We start from the raw sequence: 24140 nt of genomic DNA, 5'->3' as shown, positions 1-24140 counted from the left end.
GAGCTCAGTTAACTTTTTAATTTTTATTTATTTATTTTTTAGCAACATTATATATACAAGTTATAAACTAGTAGGGGTGTTCACGGTTCGGTTTCAAACCGTGAAACCGTCCAAACCGTTCAAAGGTTTGGTTTCACAGTTGGTTTTTTTTTTAAACTTTGGTCGGTCGGTTTCAAAAATTCCAAACCGTAGTGAACGGTTCGGTTTACGGTTTATACCAAAAACCGCCGTATGAAACCGGACCGGACCATATGATTGTTTTATATTTTATTTTTTTAATATTTCTATCTTTATTGAATACATGCTTGAACATTTTCATTCTCTGTATATAGAACTTAGCACATGTCTTGTAAAGTTCTATTAATCAACTGTCATATACTCACATATATCTATACTACTATATAATACATATTAGAGAGAGAATATTGAATTGTTGAAAAATAAGTACAAGTGTTTTTGCATATATTACAAGTCCTTATAGCATCCAAATCCATATACTACTCCATCAAATGTTTGAAATCCCACCCAACATTTGAACTTTCTCTCGCCTCTCTGCTCCTCCTTACCCTCACCATGAACTCCAACCATCATCCATTCTGGAAACTATTTACAGATCCGTCACCACCATTGTCTAGATCTAAGCGAGGAGATCGAATCCGGCTGTGAGTGTCTGGAAAAACGGACCTATCTCTCTGCGCTCTCCTTCTCTGTCCTTGAAATCTTTCATCCCGAACCTCATTGAGTTAAGACTAGATGAAGATGCCGGTGTAGTTACGTTCACTGCTCTGCCGGTAATTCAGGTCGTCGCGACGGCGGCTAGGGTTTTATTAAGGTACTAGCATTTCAATTTGATTACAAACTCCAATATTACACAACACAGATTCGAAATTTATGTCTAATGTTGTGAATTAAATTAGCATTTGAATTTGGGATTTTGGGGGTTTTGGGTTTTTGTGTCTTGTTTGTGTACGGTATTTGAACTCTGATATGTTTTCCAAGTTTTTTGTTCTTAAGGAACAAAGTGCACAAGCTACCCTAATCATACGTTTATTTACTTATTCAGGGTAAATATGTACTAACCCTTATTATATATTCACTTGTTTGGTCAGATCTAACATTTAACCATGGCTTATGTTAGTTCTTCTTATGAGTGGAGGTGTCTGTGATGACTAACGGTGGCTGAGATGGCCGAAACAGAGTTTGAGTTCTTTATTCAATTTGCTTCATAAAAAGGTTAGATTTTGCTCTTCCTTTCAGTATTTGATATCTGAGTTCAGGTTTATATATGGTTATTTAGTCAGATATATTGCATTTTGCTCATACTTTCTTTCTTGAAAAAAAGTTGCAATCTTTGACGTATTATCAAATATTGACACGTTTGATGATATTTAGTATTATGTTTCTAATACAATTACGGGCCTAAAATGATACAATAGGCTAAGAAAGAAAAGGAACTACGTGTGCTGCATACCGTGATTCTTAGGCCGAGGAAGATTTGAACAAGAAGATAGCTAATGCAATGGTTGAATCAAAGTTGATTTTGATACTATTTGCAAGGTATAAATACTATGCTTTCAACTTTTTCAGATATATCAAATGCTTGAGGTTATTGTATAATTGTAATTATGTTAAGATTATCAATTTGAAAATGGAGAGCAGGTTTTAAATTATAGGCAACTTCTCAAGTTCGTTGGGGATAAAAATCCGTTTATGGTGTGTTTGAGATATTTATAAATACTTGTGTTGTAGATGTCGAATTGCTATTATATAGGTTAACTCTCAGTTCATTAGTAATGCCTGCACAGATGCCCTTACTGCTGTATAGGGCTTTGTTTTGAATCAAAATAACGTCTGTTAACTGTTTTCTTGATATAATTAAATCTAACATGCCAAACCTTGCTGAAATCTAATTGGTTTTCTTTGTAGTATTACTATTTTATTCGACTCATGGGCAGGAAAGCATCTCATATTGCTGTAGAATGCACACTTCAGTCGCATCTAACATGGTGCACTTTCATTTTCTTAAATATAATAACTTTCCTTTTTCTACAATTTTTGGCTTAAACTTTTATGTTTTTTGTGTAGCTTATCCTTGCTGAAGAAGTTGCTGCTTCAAAGCTTACCATTTTTTAAAATGACCAATCAAATTTGTGATGCCGTGCAAGTTAGGGCACAACAAAGCGTGTTTTTTTTCTCAAAACTGGTAAGTTTTTAATAATAACAGTAATAGTAATAATTATAATTATAATAATAATATTATTATTACTATTAATTGGGATATGTGAAATTGATGTTTTTTTTGTTTCTATGTGGTTCAGGTATACAAACTAGCATTTTGGTCCTGGTTTCAGGAGAATGAGATGGAGCCGGAAACCGGTTTCGGTGACAGAAAGGGGAACTGATACACAAGACGGCGGTTTGGTTTTTGTAAAATTTTTATTGATTAAAAGCTAAGGAGACATATATTGTAAAAGGTAACTGAAATTACCAAAACACCCTTCAGTTGTAAATTTGAATGACCAAAATTCCCTTGTTTGTACTTGCAGGCAATAGTAACAAATTAAAATGATGGGATGGATTTATGGCTCTTACATTACTTTCTGCATCAGAGAAAGTAAGTATTCTTCTCAATGTCCATTTAAGTTCGTTTATGTTTTATACGAACAAACATAAACAAACACGGGCATTTTCATTTTTCAGACGAATGAACATGAACACAAAAATTGTATTCTATTTTATGTTGCAAGGAGTGGCAAACCTGCTTTCAAGAGGTGATTAAGCATGGGTCAGTTCTGTTAATACGGGTTATTTTGGGAAAGTTTAAACGGGTCACTTCATATACAACATATATGGGTCAGAATTCATATTTAGTTTCTGAACATTTTCTGTTTCTAGGGTATTGTTGGTTTTTAATGATAACACAGTTTTGCGGTTGGCAAATTGCAAATTGTTTGTTATAGTGCAAAGGCCTTTCGCAAATTGTTGATCCCTTTGTGTATTTTGGTCAAATAGCCACCATGGGTATTTTGGTCACAGCTGTAATTTTGATTATAAAATAGTCAACTGCCGGTTTTGTAACAGTTGCAAACGGGCCAACTTTTGATTTTGGTTTTTAATTTATGCAGATTGAAAAGCGTTACGATTGAAAAGCCCCTCCCCCCTCCGTTTTAGCTTGTTTATATGTATTTTGTTGTTTTTTTTACATTCTAATGCTTTTTATGTGTTAGGTAGGTTTTAGTTGACCAAGTTCCGTCTCTGGATCTAAAACGAGCATCTCACATTTTTGGGAATGGTGTGCGTGGATCCGATTTCAGGATGTTCATAGAGTATGGAACTTTTTAAAAAGTTCTGACCATATTTACTGGTGTGCACATTATATTTAAAATCTTACTGCAGTGGTTTTAAAGATAGACCTGCTACTATACTGAAGCTACCGCCAGCAGTGGGTATTGTTATGTTTGCTGTGTGGGGTCTCGGGCCGTTAATGCGCCAAACCAGAAACATTTTTCTTCATGTTTGTGCCTTTCTTGTTATTTAATATATTATTTTTAATTATAATATGTATGCTTAAAGTTTAATTTTACATTTTTCATAAGAGTGACAGGAGTTGGAGAAAGAGTAATACATATTATGTTATGACTTCTTATCTTCAACCGTTGCTGCTATGGACCGGAGCCATACTTATCTGCAGGTGATTCTCAATTTTCAGGCACGATATGGAAGTCGATACTTTTTATTGTTTCATTAAATAAATGAAACTTGTTTTTCTGCAGAACTTTGGATCCAGTTGTTCTGCCATCAGCAGCTAGCCAGATGGTTAAGAATCGGCTTTTTTAACTTTTGCGAAATCGTTATCGACCGAGTTTGCTCTTGCTTACTGTTTGTCAAGGTGAATTTTCTATTTTTTTCTTTGTCAGTTTGTCTAATAGAGATTGATTATCTTAATTTGTTACTAATTGTCAGTTTCCTTATTACAAGTTTTAAGTAATTGTTTAAACCATTAATGCAGTGCAATTCAACAAGCACCACCGTTTTGAGTTCTTACCTTAACCAAATAGATACTCAAAACCGGGGGGGGGGGGGGGTGTTAATTTTGTATAACCTTTTTTTTTAATTTATTTAAAAAACTGTTTATTAATTTTTATTTTTTCTAAAATGACTCATTTCAACCCATATATAAAATGAATGTTTTGATTTAACTAATATTCTGTTTATTTTATTTTTAGGTTTCATTTAAGTGGTAATCCAAATAATCCAGTTTTATTTTGAAAAAGGATATAAAGTCGGATTATGATGCATGAAATAGCATTTAAGGATTAAAACTGATGGAGGGATTTATAGACAGAAAATATATGCATTTAATTTTCAGAAACCCTAAAACATATCATAAACATATCATCGCCTCTTCTCTTCTCTGGTTCATGCCCAGTAAAATCCCACCGACAGCAAAGCTATAAGTAGGGTCTGGGGAGGGTGGGATGTAGGCACACCGTACCTCTATCCAAAGGAATAAAGAGGTGGCTTCCAGAGAGACCCTCGGCTCTAAGTACATGTGTATGAAGCAAAATAAAGGAAATCAAAGTTTAACAGTTATATAAAAACTACTACTAATTATAATAATGTTAATAATAAGATCACAGTTTAACAGCTATATAAAAGCTAATAATAATTATAAAAATAATAATAATATATGTAAGGGAAATACCATTATGGTATGTGACCTAAATAAGTTAAGTCTAAGCCCTAAGGTATTCAATTCTCTCTAAAAATCCTTAACTTTAATTCTACTTCTCCACGAATTCCTATCCTCAACCATGTCCTCGGAGAGGTTTAGGTCTATCAAATCATGCCTAATCCTCTCATCCCAAGTCAATTTCGGTCGTCCTCTACCCCTCCTCCCCTCTATAGTAATGTTTTCTACGGATCTAACAGGATTCGTCGTCTGTCTTCTCTTTACATGTCCAAACCATCTCAATCTCCACTCTCTTATCTTGTCTGCTATGTTCGCCACCCCTAATCTCTCGCGAAACACAACGTTTCTTATTCGGTCTAGCCTTGTGTGCCCACACATCCAACGTAGCATTCTCATTTCTGCTACTTCCATCTTCCGCACTTGTGCCTTCTTGATGGCCCAACAATCTGTTCCATATAGCATTGCAGGTCTAACTGCCACCCTATAGAATTTTCCCTTTAGTTTAGTCGGGAAACTCTTGTCGCACAATATACCTGTGGCTGCTTTCCATCTACACCATCCTACCTGAACTCGGTGGGTCACATCACTGTCTAATTCCCCATCGCTCTGTACAAATGATCCTAAATACTTGAACTTCGTTACCTGCGGGACCATGGCCCTTCAATTGTGATCTGTGCGTCTTCATTGTCGTTTATCCCACCAAAATCACAGTGGAGGTACTCCGTCTTAGATCGGCTAATCTTTAAACCTTTTGTCTCTAAGGTTGTTCGCCACTCCTCAAGCCTCATGTTTAGATCTTGTTTTTTCTCAGCAAGTAACACAATATCGTCTGCGAACATCATGCACCACGGGAGAGTCCCCTGAATCGACTTTGACAACTCATCCAAGGCTACTGCAAAAAGAAACAGGCTCAACGCTGACCCCTGGTGAAGACCTACCTCTACAGGAAAGAAATCAGTATCCCCCACTGGCGCACGGACACTTGTTTCACTCCTGGTATACATATCCATAATTATCTCTATGTATTTCCTGGGCACTCTTCTACCCTCCAAGCACTCCCAGAACACCTGTCGTGGCACACTGTCGTAGGCCTTTTCTAGGTCAATAAACACCATATGTAGATCACGCTTCTTCTCCCTATACTTTTCCATTAATCTTCTTATAAGGTGTATTGCCTCTGTGGTGGAACGCCCCGGCATGAAGCCAAATTGGTTGACCGTAACCTGAGTTTCTCGTCTAAGTCTAACCTCAATCACTCTTTCCCATAGCTTCATAGTATGACTTAGTAGTTTGATTCCTCGGTAGTTACCACAACATTGGGCGTCTCCTTTGTTCTTATAGATAGGAACTACAACGCTGCTCCTCCACTGGTCTGGCATCTTACCTGATTTGAGAATACTATTGAACAGAGTAGTTAACCACATGACTCCTTCCTCCCCCAGACACTTCCACACCTCGATGGGTATGTTGTCTGGGCCAACCGCCTTAGACCTTCCCATCCTCCTAAGTGCATCATTCACCTCTTCTCGTGTGATCCGTCGGCAGTAGCAGTTATTCGATTGTTGTCGTTGAAAGTTTGTGTTGTCATGGTCTATGTTACTGCCGTATCAAATCGCCATTCGTCTATGTTACTGCCGTATATCTCCCCATCAAATTAACTTTGGCTTCTCGAATAACCTACGATCCATTTACATGACGAACGTTCCCCTGATTTCAAGGTATGAATCTTTCTTCAAACTTTAGATCTGCTTAATTTTTTAATTGTTTTGAAAGTAATTAGTATCATTACTTTGATTTTGATTCTCCTATGACTTTCTTTTGTTTCACTTTTTTTTATAGACTTGACACAACCAAAACTGAATGCTCATAGAATGAATTGGTCAAATCCTAAACTAAGTTTTACTTGACGAACACCTAATTTCATGGTACGAGCAATATGTCAAACTTCAGGTCTGGTTCAGTTAAATTTTCATGAAATTAATTAGTATCATTACTTTGATTATGTTATGATTTCTTTTCTTTCACTTTTATTTATAGGTTTCACAAACAACAAATGCGACTGAATCGGTCAAACCTTAACTGAGTTGTGTTACGTTGGAGGCATTATTTAAACGCGATCACCATCGAATGTTTCATATTCAGGCTCCCTTATCGTTTAAAATATGTAAGTAAAAATTAAATTTTTATGTTTGAGATCTGAATACTTTTCACCAACAGTTAATTTTTGTATAATTTCTTGATTTATTTTATTAGACATTTGCAATGGGTGTAAAGAACGATGAGATAACTGCAAGAAGCGAGTTTGGGTTGGAATTATCAGAACCATTAGTAGCATTTGCTCTCTCATGCGGAAGCTGGTCCTCCCTTGCTGTAAGTTGTAGTTAATGTTTATTAAAACCACATTCTTGATACATAAACATTTATGATAAAAGTTTTTGATCTTATATGGTTAATGATTGCAAAAACAATAACCACTATAGTGTGACATTTTCATCTATACAGCTAAAACGTTGATGGTTTTCTGTTCTAATATAAAATAAAATTTAGACCAATGTTGGTTACCATTTATTATTCAGTAAATTTTATTAGACTTAAAGTGAATATCAAAACTGATTCATACCCATGATCAAAAACTTAAAGGTGAGACTCTACACAGGATCTCAAATCGAAAGAGAAACCGAGTTTGGTTCAGTAAATTTTTTCCGAAACCAAACCGGAAACTGGTTTTCCGGTTTGGGTTACTAAAACCGTTTGTTTTCGATTGTTACAACAAGTTTGGTTCGGTTTCAGTTTTTTTTTGAAACCTGGCCCGGCCAGTCGGACCGGTCCGCAGGGACCTGGTCCCTATACCAGGCCGGGTCAGGGTATTTGAGTTGTTTTCTAAAAAACCTGCTGGGTTTTGCGGGTGGCGGTTGGCCGGGACCCGGTAAAATGCTTCTGTTTTTTTTTAAATCAAAGATATATTTGAGCTGGACCCGGTGACCCGGCCGGGTCAGGCTATTTGAGCTGTTTTCTAAGTATTTAACCCTTTTGATTTATTTAATTTGCAATTTTTATATAAAGAAATTTTTTCTAAGGATATTCTAAAAAAAGTCTTATATAATTAATTCATGTAAATATATTTAAAGTTGTTTTAATTTCATTTACAAATTGAATTTTTGAAATTGATTTGTAAACTATATATATATATATATATTATTTATTACGTCTTTAGGGTCAACATCCGGGGCACCTCTGACCCGGTAATGTGTGTTCATGAGTTATCTTCAGTGTTTTGAAACCCGGCCGGTCCGACCAGGACCCGGTCCCTATACCGGGCCGGGTCAGGGTATTCAAGCTGTTTTCTAAAAACCCTGCAGGGTTTTGCGGGTGGCGGTCGGCCGAAATTGCTTATGTTTTTTTTAAATCAAAGATATATTTGAGGTCCCGAGCTGGGACCCGGTGACCCAGCGGGGTCAGGGTGTTTGAGGTGTTTTCTAAGTATTTAACCTTTTTGATTTATTTAATTTGCAATCTTTATAAAAAAAAATTTCTAACGACATTCTAAAAAAAGTCATATAATTTGTTCATGTAAATATATTTAAAGTCGCTTAATTTCATTTACAAATTGAATTTTTGAAATTGATTTGTTGACCCGGAATTATTACGTCTTCCGGGTCAACATCCGGACCGAACCTCTCAGTTCGGTCCGTCCTCTGACCCGGTAAGGTGTCCGGGTCGATGCCCGGTCCAGGTCTGAAAACACCGGTTATCTTAATTACATTATTTATTTCATATTGTTTATATTTGCTTACCGACTTAACTACAATATACTATTTAGGTTCAGAGTTCCATTAGCCGTTCAAGACTCGACCGGAACTGTTTCTTTGACATTATTTGACCGTGATGCTTGCAAGCTACTCAACTCAACTGCCTTGGCTCTTATCGACAAATATGTAATTCTAAGATCTGCTTATTACACAAACTATAATAAAAGCTTTTTTATAAATTTTGTCGTCATTTAAATCTTTCTATATATTACATATATTACAGGGGGTTGATACGGATGATTCTCCCACTGAATTTGATGTCCTTTTGGGAAAAAAATATGCTTTTAAGATTGACATCTCACAGTACAACTTAGATAATGGTTCCTTCGTTTTTGCCATTACTAAATTGACTGATGACGTGGATGTCATTACTGAACTCGAAAAGAAGGCAAACAATGTTGAGGTGGTACTGCTATTTTTTGGCTCATAAACTTTTATGTTTTAATCATAATCATTTTTAATAATCAAGATTTTTATTAATATGTAGGTGGACAACTCTACTCCCATTGGCAATGAAGTCAATGATATCCAATCTCAAGGAACTGTTGAGTTGAAGGTATGCCTTGTGAACTTTTAATTTTTTCATTACTTACATTTGTGATAGTAGATATTTGAATTACAATGTAGGATGCTCAATCTGAAGATCTTACTGTGGGAATCCTTACTGTTGACTCAACACAAAGTGGCAGCTCAAAGGTATTTTACATGAAATACAATTTTTTTTCAGCTATTAATGTTCAAGTAATTCTATGTTGATTACATATTGTGACACTTTTGGTTTATATATGTTTAGGCCGTGGCTGAATACATGGCTGAAAATGGCACTCCTTTGGCAAAAACAATGAATGAAAAATGCATTGAAAAATTGCATGCTGTTGAAGCTGTAAAATTTAAGAGGAAGTCAAAACATCCAAATTTTAAGAAAAACTTGGTTGACAGTTTTGATCTTAAGGATGCTGGCCAATTATCTACCACCAAGCCGCCTTCTGATGGCAAGCCAACTCTTCTTACTCTCAAGATTGAAAAATGATGTCTTCAAAATCTTAATGTTGTATGTTTAATTGTCGTATTTTTGTTAAATGTCTTTGCAATTAGTTTCATGGTTTAAGAACTTCAAAATTATTTTGTTGGACTGAGTCCAAGCTTTGTGTTGGGAAATTTCAATTTCCTTTTGTTGGGGTAACTTTTGTAACATTTGCTTCAAACTACTATTATCTTTTGGCTATGTGATGTTTATTTTGTTGGTAGTTTGATGTTGAATTTTTTATTGGTCTTATGTTTATTTTTAACAAACTTTTTACAAAAAACTAATATTTATTTTATTATAGTTTTGTATATTAAATTTTTTCTCAGATACAAACTTTAGAAATATATATACAAAGCTTATACGAAAGAGAAGGAAATTATATTTGGATGCCAAAAGATCAAAAGTACTCAATTCCGATTGCTATACCAAAGGTCATATTCCCAATACTATTTAATATGTGTCATTTAGTGTTTATATTTCACATTTATAATACACTACAAAACTTATATTATGCAAATTCAAATTGATGAACACTTAAAACACTTTTAATTACTTACTATTTACGTTTACTTTTTATGATAGGTTTACACAACATACAGCAAACTTTAAACCCATTAATAGATTGTGGAGGTTTTGGTTCTAGGCCGACAATGCTTATTCATTATACATCAAATCTATTTGAACATACCAATATTTATAATAATTTGCTTTGGATTCTTTTTGGCGTATGATTGATGAGCTGCCCGTTTCGTGTCGGGGAGGGGGGGGGGGCAGGATGGTTATTTGAGTCAAAAATTGGGTTTTCGTGCTAAATTTATGTAACGGCTCACTTTCCCGCAGTTGAGGTTTTGGGAATTTGTGTATTTACGGTTTTACCCTCGTTACTTGGTACTTCTTTTCTGTACTTGTAGTTTGTTGGGTTGGGCTGTAAAATGTTAGGATTAGGCCTAGTAGAACAAGTTCGTTTTTTATTTGTGATCTAGGCTCATAGATGTGGGCATATAAAATCCGGTTTCAGAGGACCCTGTGTGCCTGACTCACGGGTACGAATCAAGTTTCGGTTTCTTAGAAAAATCAAAACTAGTTCGATGGTTCGACCTCTACCTGGTCAAAACTTGGCAAAAATGATTAAAAACCCAAACATACTCTGGACTGGTTTCTACGCGACCCAATTCTTGTTTTTGTTAAAATTATAGTTTTGATTCCAGAAAAAAAACCCAGTTTATGAACCTCTAGTGAATCCTAACGAAATGAATAAATATATGAATGTGTAGGCTAAAGCAATAAATGAACTAATAATGAGTTTTTAAAATAAAAAATAAAAAAAGACGGTTCTTAACCCGACATCTCAGTGTCGAGTTTCAGGTCCGGTCGACATGTCCAGTCTGTTAAGACATGACATATGACCTTTTCTTACGACTTGATTATTATACAAGTTTTTTAACGGAAAAAGTTATTAAGCATGATCCGACGATTATCATATCAGATTAACATGTAAGTAACAAACCATGTCACATGCTAAAAAAGACAAAATAAGTACAAATAATGGAATTATATATTACATAATTTCATAACTATTTTAGTTGCTATTACAATAGTGCGTTGTACTAATAAAACAATATAATTATATAATAAAAACAACATACTAGTACCATATAACACAATTATAATTGATAGAACATGTAGAATTAACAACATACACATGACGCATTCTATTGGTATTTATTTGCTAACATCTATTTTATACTGGAACCGTCCACACACATATATGTATTCACATCTATTTGAGGTAAACATGGATTGTGCTGGAATAATCCATATGGGGGACATAACATGTGAAGTGGTTAAGTTGTTCAAACTTCAAACTTATAACCAAAGAGCATGGATTGAATGCGTTCATCACATGCATTGTTTTTGTCACGGCTTGTATCAATTAATTGGAAATTTTAAAACTAAAAGAAAATTGAATTAGTTTTTATTGGATTCTTACGAACCAAACGTCCCTAAATAGATAAAATAATATTTGTGATCATGATCTCTATATATCTCATTTCAACACTATGCAAGATCCATCCTTTTTTTAGTCATATACTCGGGTGTTCAACAAACGATACAATACTTAATTATTATTAATTTTTTTTTACAAATACAAATACGAATCGAAAAATTTACGAATGTCACAGGCGCCGAGGAAGCGGCGGCCGGAGAGTACGTGTGGAAAGGGGAATAGGGAGTTTTATACGTTCGTTTTTTAAAGTTGTTTTGAATACCGGAAGAGCTAAATGTTGACTGTTTGGATTAATTAATTAATATCTATATTTCTGTTTTCTTTTGTTTTGTTTTGTTGTTATTTAGGTTTTGGGATTTTAATACTTTAGGTTAGACATGTATAAATGCGTATATGATCTTAATCAACAAGTAATCAGTTATGTTATGGCTTATGAGTTAAATAATGCATTTGTCACTTTGTCTTTGTGTTTGTGTTGAATGTGCAAATGATCGCTATTCACGAGCTCAACTAGTATGTTTATACAAATTTTAGATAGTAACATAAATCAGTTTTAGTGGTTAAGTTTTATGGGATCAAGATTTTAGTTTAGGAAATGAAGATTGTTAATCTATTTGAAAATTGGTGTGAAGGTAGATTACGACCTTATTTTCTTTTTCTTTTTTTTTTTGAATAAGATACATTACAAACCAAATTTTTGTTACTACCAAAACAAGTTTTGCTTTCAAATATGATGATATTTTATTTTAGATTCTTTCTTTCTTGATATGATATTGTTGGGTCGGATTTTTGATAAGAAAGATTGGAATCTTCTCAACCTCTCAGAAAAACGGATATGGACTTTGAGCAAGCTTAGGCGATCGAGCATAGTTTTACTATCTCGAGCAAGGTTTTCTGAGCATAGTGTTAAGGTTTCGAGCAAGCTACACTTCAACGAGCAAGAGTATTCTTCTATCGAGCATGGATTGCCAATCAAGCAAACAGCTTGATCATACAAGTTTTAACCAAGTGTTACGAGCACAGGATGATCGAGCACATGGGGACAAGCATGGATGCAATAAGAGGTGTGATCAAAGCGAGGACTTCGAGCACAGTTTAGTTCCTGAGCAAGATTTACATCCGAGCATGCTAAAGATTGCTGAATAACTGGACATCAAGAATGAGCTTGCTCGATGGACTAGTTCGAGCAAAGCATGGACAAGTCAAGAAGAACGAAGCTTACTGGAGTATATATTCTCCGAAGAATATATTCTAAGTAAAATATGCTCGAAGACACATCGAGCATACCTAGCATAGTGAGTATGCTCGAGCAAGATAGTTACCTTGCTCAAGGACTCAACACTTGTATTATTTTGAGTTTCATTATGTAATGATTAGAAACTTCTAGAAGGAATGTTAGGGTCTATAAATAGGGGTCCTAGGATACCTTTTAGGACACGGATTTCCAGACGGAATACAGGCTGGCACGCACTGAATACGAAAAACAAATAAAAAGGAATATTCTCTTTGTTTTCTCGTACAATCGCCGCCGCCGTCACACACGAAACCCTAGACATTCCTTTCACTGTTGTATTAAATGATATATTAAATGCAGTGAATCTTTGTCTTGAAATCGTTCTTACTGATCATTCATTTACGTTTCGTGTCTGTTATACTTTCACTCCTTCGCTCCCACTTGTTGGATATCCTGATTCCATCGGGATATTCAATAGGCCTTTGGGTTAGCAGAGTCGGTGTGTTCTTGTCAACCTTTCTAAGGTTTCACCCGATTCACGGTCCTGACAAGTGGTATCAGAGCTTGAGTAAGTTCGCTGAAGGCCACGAGACAGAAGGTTATGAAAAAGCTTGAAGCTCTACTCTGTTTTTCACTACTGCAAACACCAGATCTACTGAAATGGAAGACCAAGAAGTATCAACAAACAAGATTCCAAGGCTACTCGGACAAGAAAACTTCATAAATGAAAAGTACTGTTTGAAGCAGCTGTGAACTACAATGACCCAGAGTTATGGATGTCTATCATTGAGGGAAATTACGTTCCTTCAATAGCTCCAAACAACAACGCAACGGTTGAACTGAAGATGAAGAAGAGGGATGATAAAGCTCTGTCTATGCTGAAATTAGGGCTTTCTTGGGAGATTTTGACAACCGTAAATCATCACAAGACTGCAAAGGACATATATGATGCAGTCATTGAAATGTTTGAGGGTAATACAGAATTAAGAGATATCAAGAAAGACAGATTGAAACAGCAGCTTGACAGATTCAAGTTCAAGGAAGGTGAAAGGCTGAAGTCAGTTCTGCAAAGGTTTATGATGATTGTGAATGAAATCAGAACAACAAACCTTCAGATATCTGATTTTGACCTGAACAAGAAACTTCTATCATCTTTGTCTGGTGAGTGGTACACTGCCAGCAAGTTCATCAAAGATAAGACCGGCTTTCCTAACTTCAAGTTAGATGATGTGATAGCCTTCTCAAGGCTACTGAACATGAAATGATTGAAAACCATATGATTCGAGAGGACAAGCCAAGCTTTCAAATGAACAATGCTCTTGTGGCACCCATGGGCAATCTCTCGATCAAGAATCAACAGCCTATCATTGAGGAACCATCAGAAGCAAACTCATCTTGTAACAGTCAGTCAAGATTCAATGTGCAGCTGATTGAAGATGACAATCAATCTACTGGAAATGGGCAGTCTACTTTCGCACAACACAATCCAACTCAAGGAACAGATTACCAGGCATTATTCTCAATGTTCACTGAGTCTTACCATGCCTTTGTGGCCAAGAATCTGATAAACACAAGCATCGTGCAAGAAGACTTAGAACAGATAGATACTGATGATTTAGAAGATATGGACATCAAATGGCAAGCGGCTATGTTAGCAGTAAGAAGCAAAAGGTTGTATAATAGAACTAGCAGAACAAGTTTCAATGGACCCAATGAAAGGATTGGATTTGACAAATCCAAAGCCATCTGTTATAACTGTCAACAACCAGGACACTTTGCAAGGGAATGCAACATGCCAAGGCAGTCTGGCAATCAAGTTAACCAGAATCAGTTCTATCAGAATCAGAACCAAAAATTTCAGCAGCAAAGGAATCAAATGCCCAACCAAAATCCCTATCAAAATCAGAATAGAACCCAGCAACAAACATTTCAACCACAAAGAAACAATCAGATGCAGGTTCACCCAAACCAAAATAGACCAAATCAAAACACTAGTAACCAACAAAGAGATCAGGGAAATGTAGCTGTTACAAGGGTACCACAAGATGGGGAATTTGACTGGAGTAATCATGCAGCTGAGACGGAAAGGACAAATGTTGCATTCATGGCAAAAGTGAATGATCAAGCTGAATCTTCAAACTCTCAGGTACAATCTAATATGTCAATTTCTGATCTACTTATTACAATTGATGAATTAAATCAGGAGATTGGGAAATGATAGAAAACTGTTTACGATGGCTAACCCATGGATTATAAGTTCAAAAGGCTTTGAGTACAGTCATTGGCAAAGTATGGTAGCTTTCCATGGTCTGTAGTTGCAATATGTGATATAAACTTAACCTGGCTGAAGTATGATGTGGTGAAACATTAGAAAATAAGGTATGTTCTCTAGCACATCTCTCTGTATGATAGGCAGAAAGGTCATTATCCAATCATACACGAGCCCGTTGGTGTTTCTGGTTTACAAATATTTACTAAGTAATTGAGCAGATATATATTATTGGTAAATGGAAAACCTCTAAAAAGAAAAGAGAGAGAAAAAGATTGAAAAGTATAAAAAGATCAAAAGTATAATATATATATTTACAAAAATTAAGTTAGATGATTTCATGACTTAAGGGACACTAAGAGAACTACAAGGGTGGGGCATACAAGTAAGTCCTAAACACCCTGAATGTAAGGCATGTAAGTCCGGATGGCATGTAAGTCCAACGTTCAACCTTACAGTCTGTTATCAAAGACAAACTCTATATATAAATAACTGCTCTAGTATACAAAAATCAATTTTGACCAGGGCATCAGGGGCTCGGAGTCAATTCGGGGTGATTTGGAGAAAGCTAAATAAGCTTTGAGAAGAGATTAGAGACAACCTGAAGCTATAGTGATAACCATTCCTATTTTATGCACTAATTAAATCCAAAATGTATCACCAAAAGCAATGACCATTATGCTAAGTATACCTGCTGTCAACCTGACTTGAGTCAGAATAACACTGACCATGAAGTGGTGTGATCGCTGTTTTAAATAGTCTGATCCCAAAATTGAGATCTTTCCAAATTGACTTAAAATGAATTCTATTTTTTGAACTGGATTTTGATCTCTTATGTCACTTTAAACTAATTGCTCATTCGATTTACTGTTATGACATGAATATTCTTTGGTCAAAGTTAAAATCTGAGCACACGACATGATTACTCATGTCTTGAATCAGTGGCATAAAAGTTGTGATTCTCAAACTGAATCGAATTTCAAGTTAAGTGTTTCAATCTAGGAAACTGTGCCTGCTTATGAATTGCTGCTTCGAGTATACACTGCAATGTATGAATTATCTGCTTCGAGCATGACATGAAAATTTGCTGTTAAGTGTTAAGCATGAATCTTGTCTTCGAGCACCTGCTATGTTATGAAAATTGATGTGTTTCGAGCATAGTTGTGTGCTAAATACTAAGGTAGAAGCATTCGAGCTAAGGAACTTGAAGATTATTGTGTTTTTAAGTAGTTCTAGCAAGCTCATGAACTGGACACTTAGCCTGTGAGTTCGAGTACGGGGTTAGGAAAGATTTAGTTTGGTAAGGCTTTCAAGCAGTGTACTTCGAGCATATTAGGCTATAGATGTCTAAAGCTAAGTCCACACAGGAATGCATCTCGAGCATAGGGAATTGACATGTATATTTCTAAGTACTCTCGAGCATGATGCATCGTCAAATAAGGTAAGTACTAGTGTGGCTCAGGATTCAATATTTAGTGAACTTTAAAAGGTACAATCGAGCACACTACACCTCAAGCAAGACGAGCAAGTACCTTGTACCATGTACTCATGTACAGGGGAAAGCTTTTGTTTTTTTTATACCGACTGTACTATGTACAAGAGGTACCTCGAGCAAGAATTGTACCATGTCCTTGTGTACAGGGGGAGCCAGCTTTTATTTTGGCTGTATGCTCGAGCAAGGGAGGTACATTTGAATTTGAAATTAAATGACAACTGTCGTGTGCTAGACGACAAACCAAGGTACTGTACCACCCAAACGTTAGGTATAAAAAGGGGGAATAAGTTTTTCACACATTTCTCTCTGATTAAACCTAAACGAAAGCCTTGTTGCTCGTGCTATCTCCCTCTTGCTCGCTGTTCTATTACTTGCTTAATTTCACTTCAATTATAGCCATTAGCTCTGTTTCAACTTCGGTAAGACATCGTTGTTCGATAATCGTCGCACCGATTTTGAAATTAGGGTTTCTAATTGAACTAATTGACTAACTGTTTACGTGTTCTGACAGGTACGCATATTACTAAGGAACAGGTTAATCGAAGACGCCATTACTCATCTCTCCTTTCTCATATACAAGTTTTGCTTCTTTGTATACTGACATTCTCTTATTCTTGCAGAACTGATGGCCTTTAAATTTGAAAAGAGGCACAATATGTGCGCTCAATTGGATCTAGATGATGAAAATATGGAGTTAGAAGTCATGATAAATTTCCTACGAAACTCCAATCTACGACTGGCGCTGACAGAAAACCCCACACTCTACAGGAACCATCTTATGGACTTTTGGCAGTCCGCAACCTATGTCAATGACGTAAATGGGAAGAGGATCGAGGCATCTGTGTTAAACAATGATATTGAAATTACAGAGGCTTCCATTCGAGCTGCATTAAACCTCAATGACAACTTTGAAGCTCAACAACTGTATTCTGTTCCAAGATTGCTGCGAATTTTTCAAGAGACGATGGGATACCAAGGGGATGTTAAAGAGGGACAATTTAAGAAAGAGAGTTTTCCTTTAATCTACCGATTCCTGATTCATCATGTGATTCAGTCCCTATCTCCTCGGAGAGGGACTTGGACTTTGCTGAGTAGAGAGATCGGGTCTCTTACTGTAGCCATCTTGTATCAGCAGCCCTTCAATATTTCGAGACTTATCTTTCAGGGGCTAGTTTCAAATGCAGAGAAGCCAGTCAATCTACGTTTTCTCGTGTATCCACGTTTTCTATAAATTTTATTCAACAGAGCTCTACCGGAAATTCAAAGAACAGGACAAGTTTTGAGGTTGCAGGACCCAAATATCTGCAAGCGCATGAAAGATGCAAAGAGTAAGTTCATTGATAATGATGAATGGGATGTGCTTCCATGGTTACTTGTACCAGCTCTCGGGGCTATTGATGTTCCAAGGTCCCTTGGAAACAGTGAGGAGGAGGATAGAGTTGGTATGGATGATGATGGTGATGATAATGATAATGATGATGGTGATGAGGGTGGTAATGACATGTTGGTTGGTAGTAATGATGTGCCTTTAATTGAACAGACTGCACAAGAGGAAGTCATTGCAAAGGTTGAAGTACAGGAAGAGACCAATGAGCCGATGGATAAGGATGTGTTTGTTGCTCATGTTGTATCAGATGTTGCAGACACATTAACCAAGATCACTCCACCAGACTCCCCACCACCTGCAGTTCGCCATGATGACACAGAGTCTGTTGAGACAGAGGATGAAAATAGTGATGTTAATGATGATGTTCCTGCTTCCCCAGCAACCACTGAACCTTTTGTATCTGATAATGATCAAATCAATGACATTCCTTCACCACCTCTTTCCACCCAACCAATTCAAGACCAACCAATCACTGAACCACATAAAGTCCCATCCCCTGACACTGCAGAGTCTCAACCTTTTTCTTAACCAACTTCAAAACCAAATGTTGAAACCCCACAATCAAGCCCAGATCTTTACGAAGTTGTGTGTGAAAATGCAAGGCTTGAGTTTGAAAACATAATGCTAAAAGAACAGAATGCCATTCTGGCGTCAAGAAACTCAGCTTTAGAGGCTGCTCTCAATGAAGCATTACTGAAAATTCGAACCCTTGAGGGGCAGTCTGAGGTTGAGAAGACCTCAGATGCACCAAAACAAGGGGAGAAACCTGAAGGTGTAGAGAGCTTAAACGTAATTGGAAAAATGTATGAAAGCACTGATGAAGAGATTGTGGAGGAGAATGTGGAGGTTGGTCCATCATATGCTCTACACATGTTAAATCAAGCATATGATGAGGAAGAGTCAGATGTTGAGAGGGAGGATAAAGAAAGGGAAGAAACAGAAGAAGAAAAACTGAAAAGAAAAGCTAAGGGAAAGAGGGTTGCACTTACAGATGATGATTTACACCCCCTGCCCCAGCATACAGTCCAATCAGAGGATATATTGTTCAAAGAAAATATAGTGGACCCAGATGTAGCTGAAGCTGAATCTGTAAAGAAAGCTATAAATTTAATGAATGAAGAGTTGGATAATCTGGAGAGAGAATAGGAGGAGGAAATTCCTCAGGAAGTGATTGAGGCTTTAATAAATATGAAAGAAAAGGAGGAGGATGATGAAAGAATGATGAAAGAGGCAGATGATGCTTTTAAAGCTACTATAGAGGCTCTGAAGGCTAGACAAGATGATGATACACAAGAGCCTTTACAAACTGAGCCTATGCACTCTGAACAAGAGCCCATACCATCTGAGCCAGTCATAACTGAGCCTGAAGAGCATGAAATGAATGAACCTGAACTTAGCTTGGGACCAGTTATTCAAGTAAAAGACGAAACTATTGAGGTCTCAGCAAGTACAATGGTCAAATTGATAATTATGAAGGATCTTACTTTGATTTTGAATAATCCAGAAAGACATCACCCAGAGATTGTAACAGCAGCAAAAAAGGCACAACAAGATTTCATCAATTTGAATAAAGAAGAACCAAGAGTTGAAGAATATGTTGAACCAAGTGAGCCAATCATTCAAGAAGTTACTGAAGAAACCCGTACAGATGAAGCTGTTATTGAAGAATCTGAGTCAGTTGATGAAGAGATTGTTCTAGAAGGACCAGAGGTTGAATTGCATCAATCTTATTCTCCCACTCAATCTCAATCAAATTTGAAAAAGAAAGACACATCTGAAATTGAAACACCAAAGCCCAAAAGACAAAAATCTGTAAAGAAAATGGTGTGCAAATTAAAATCGGAAAAGCTTGAAGAAAGGAGAAGAACTCAATCAACACAAAATTATGAACCAATGATTGAGGCTCTTCACAACCTTGAAGAAGTGGTTGATTTGGATGCTGAAAATGAAGATGAGGAAAGGTTGAAGAAAGACGAAAAGAAAAATAAAGATAAGAATTATTTGATCAGCCTGGGATATGATCCACTATATCTCCAGAGGCTATCAAAGGAAGATTTAGCAAAAGAAGCTGAGGGGTGGAGAACAAGGAAAGCCAAAAGAGAACTATTAATGAAGGCTGGTCACAAAAGTGCATTCCTTAACCTTCAACCATATGAAAAAATTGACAGAATGTACAAGAGAGCTCTGATAGATGAAGTTTCTGATTACGTGAAGAAAGTGTCAAAGAAGAAAGAAGAGAGTGAAAAAATCTTGAAAGAATCTGACAGCAGTAAAAGGAGGACTGAAAAGAAAACAAGAGATGAAACGGAATATGAATCTTTGAAAGCCAAACACAAAGACATCAAATTTCTCCAGTTGTACGGATACAGTTACAACTACTTGATAAATCTTTCTCCTGAAGAACTGAAAAGAAGAATTCAACAAATTAAAGACTCTCACAAAGATCAAGCAAGTCGAGAAAAATTTGAAAGAGAGCAGGAGTTCAAAATGAGTTTACAAAAGGAAAATGATGAAGTTGAAAGGAAAAATCAAGAATTAAAGAAGTGGTTTGAGGACCCTCAGAGGGTAGAGATGTTAAAGAGAATTGTGATGGAGAAACGAACGATAGAAGAACAGTTTCAGAACATGCCTCTTGAACGACTAATGGAAATATATAACAGAGAGCAGAAACTGTATCTTGAAACAAGAAGAAAGTTGCAGGAAGACGGGATGAGAGCAGAAGAAGAAGTAAGAGCTGAGATGATGAGTGCTCTTCACAGGAAAGGAGTAAAAATTTCAAGGTTAGTGGTGCAAACTGATGAAACATTGAAAATATGGTATGAGGAAGAGGGGCTTGGTGCACAAAAGAAAACTCAGCAAGGAAGCACAAGCCGGACTCCAAGGTCAGAGAGTGTGAGGCCTGTACCGCCAAGAAACTTAAATTTTCCCACACATCTTTTATTCGATAGACGGTCAAAGACCTTGAGAGTCATTACTGAAGACAAGCAAGAACATCTCATCATCTTTAGGGATGATTTGAGAAATTTTACAAAGGAACAACTGACCAGGATGGCTGAACTGACAGTGTATGATAATCAAATCAGAAGTCAGCCATCTGGTCAACAAAGGAATGATCTCTCTAAATTCTTAAAGGAACAAGCTGAAAGAGGATTCCCATTCCTGATGCAGAAGAAGAGAGAGATTAGGAGTCAAGCAGAGAGGGAAAAGAGAAATAAAAAGATAAATGAAGTACACACATCAGAACTCTCCCTCTTTGAATTGAAGAAACAAAGAACTCAAGCAAGCAGCTCACACCACAAAAGGAAGACTTTGAAAGAGTGCTTGGCTATGAGAAAGGTCATGCAGGAACCCAACTCAAGGGTGCAACAATTTGGAAGAATCACATACATAAGATACAACCAAAATGATGATTTAACCACCTTGAGGAATGAATCTGGGATACCTATTGCTGTTATAAGATATGTTGAAGACCTCAAGTTCATGCATCCACAAGACTTACTAGATTTAATTGATGCAAGATTTCCAAGTGATGCATCTGACTCCTCAGAACTTAATATGCTAAAACAAAGGGCTGCATATGTCAAAAAACTAAAGGAAAGAACTGATGCTAGAAGCAGAGGAAGAAGATAAAGGAATGGAGCTGATTGAAGATTAATTTATTTCTTTTTATCTTTGTACTTTTGTTTTAATTGTAAAAACTTTGATTTGTAATGCCCATGCGGCAGAATTCCTTATTATGTAATGAAACGATATGTTAGTAAATGATATATATTGTATGTCTGATACATGTGTAACTCTATGCAGGTATGTTTTGATGCATCTGAGCTTGTTCCAATCTAGGGGGAGATTGTTGGGTCGGATTTTTGATAAGAAAGATTGGAATCTTCTCAACCTCCTCAGAAAAACGGCTAAGTATGGACTTCGAGCAAGCTTAGGCGATCGAGCATAGTTTTACTACCTCGAGCAAGGTTTTCTGAATTCGTAAGGCTTCGAGCAAGCTACACTTCAACGAGCAAGAGTATTCTTCTATCGAGCATGGATTGCAAACAACTTGATCATACAAGTTTTAACCAAGTGTTACGAGCACAGGATGATCGAGCACATGGGGACAAGCATGGATGCAATAAGACGTGATCAAAGCAAGGACTTCGAGCACAGTTTAGTTCCCAAGCAAGATTCACATCCGAGCATGCTAAAGATTGCTGAATTTAAACTGAAATCAAGAATGAGCTTGCTCGATGGACTAGTTCGAGCAAAGCATGGACAGATCAAGAAGAACGAAGCTTACTGGAGGAGAATATATTCAAAGAGAATATATTCTAAGTAAAATATGCTCGAAGACACTCATCGAGCATACCTAGCATAGTGAGTATGCTCGAGCAAGATAGTTACCTTGCTCGAGGACTCAACACTTGTATTATTTTGAGTTTCATTATGTAATGGTTAGGAACTTCTAGAAGGAATGTTAGGGTCTATAAATAGGGGTCATAGGATACCTTTTAGGACACGGATTTCCAGACGGAATACAGGCTGGCACGCACTGAATACGAAAAACAAATAGAAAGGAATATTCTCTTTGTTTTCTCGTACAATCGCTGCCGCTGTCACACACAAAACCCTAGACATTCCTTTCACTTTTGTATTAAATGATATATTAAATGCAGTGAATCTTTGTCTTGAAATCGTTCTTACTGATAATTCGTTTACGTTTCGTGTCTGTTATACTTTCACTCATTTGCTCCCACTTGTTGGATATCCTGATTCCGCCGGGATAATCATTAGGCCTTTGGGTTAGCAGAGTCGATGTGTTCTTGTCAACCTTCTAAGGTTTCGCCCGATTCACGGTCCTGACATATTTTCTACATGGTACAGAAGAGGTTGAATAACGGACACAAACTCGGGCTTGTCAAATTTAATTAAAATTGATCTACTATAAATTTTTATTTATACCAATAGAAGTTTTTTAAATTCAAGTATTAAATGTTTAACTTATATCAAAATAGAATGCAAACAGGCAATAAACTGCAAACGGGCCTGTGTCGCGCCCCTTTTGTATTGCAAAATGGTAAATATGATTTTCAAAGAGAGTTATAATTAGCAAAATGGTCAATGAGGTTTCAAACTATTACCAATGTAGGGCTAGTTCATCTGGTAGAGACACATAGTCACTTATAGAAAGGTTTCAGGTTCGAACCTGAGCAAGAGAGTAGATTAGCGGTGTAAAAGCGTAGAAAGAGAATAACGCGTGTCTGTGGCAACGGAAAATTAAATTATCACTATATTTATCCCTGTTTGACTTCTTGTTCGAAGTGCAGAATAATCCCAAGGGGTTATGAATTTCTTTCCATTCGATTTTTTTCTTCTCAAATTCACTGATAATTTTAAGGATACAAAATTGCCTTAAAAGCTTTAAAACTGATTTAGATTAATTTTATAAATATTTTAGTAAAAAAACTAATTAAAGCATTGATCGATGAAAATCATATTTAGTAGGGACACTAAATGGGATTGTGTTAGTGGGTTGAACTCAACACAAAGTCATCAATTTTTCACAGACTCAAATTATGTCACACACAAATCCAAACATAACTCGTTAAACACGCGCATATATATATATATATATATTATGTATAAAACACATTGGATGGAAAAAATTGTCATTTGACCCCTTTTAAGACGCCTTAAGATGAGACGCCCTAAAATTTATTGACATCACCGGCTGCGACGTTAAATTCTTCTCTCCGGCAACCTTAAATTGCAATCAGTATGGAATAAGGAGTCTAAAATTGAAACCGTCTTCACTATTACTGTTCATTAACTCAATCAATCATTTTAGGGTTCATGTATTGAAGCGATGATGCTATTGAATGGCGACGTTACAAGTGAAGTTCAGGAGATGTTAACAATTAATTGACATCAATTGTAAGTTGTAATCCTAAAACTGCTCCTTCAGTTGCAATTGGTATTCAACCCGTAACAATCTCTAATTGCTCTTCAATTCAATTGGTATTAACAATCTTCAAAGGTTTTTTTTACCTAATTTCATGCTTCATGCCGGATTCGATTGTTGGTATTCGTTAATTGATTGGTGAATAATCTCATCCAAATAATGAAATCGTGGAGAATGTTTGATTTTCAGGATTGGATGTGGAGAAATTCTTTATTTTGTAAGTGCCAACCATATGATAGTGCCATGGTACACGATCCTTTTTTTTCTG

The sequence above is a fragment of the Bidens hawaiensis genome, unplaced genomic scaffold (genome assembly GCF_021521415.1).
Source record: "Bidens hawaiensis isolate Kalapana, Puna unplaced genomic scaffold, B.hawaiensis_p1.1 tig00012786_1, whole genome shotgun sequence".
In the NCBI taxonomy this organism is placed as follows: domain Eukaryota; kingdom Viridiplantae; phylum Streptophyta; class Magnoliopsida; order Asterales; family Asteraceae; genus Bidens; species Bidens hawaiensis.
The sequence above is the reverse complement of the archived record's forward strand: the minus strand, read 5'-3'. Positions refer to the sequence as shown.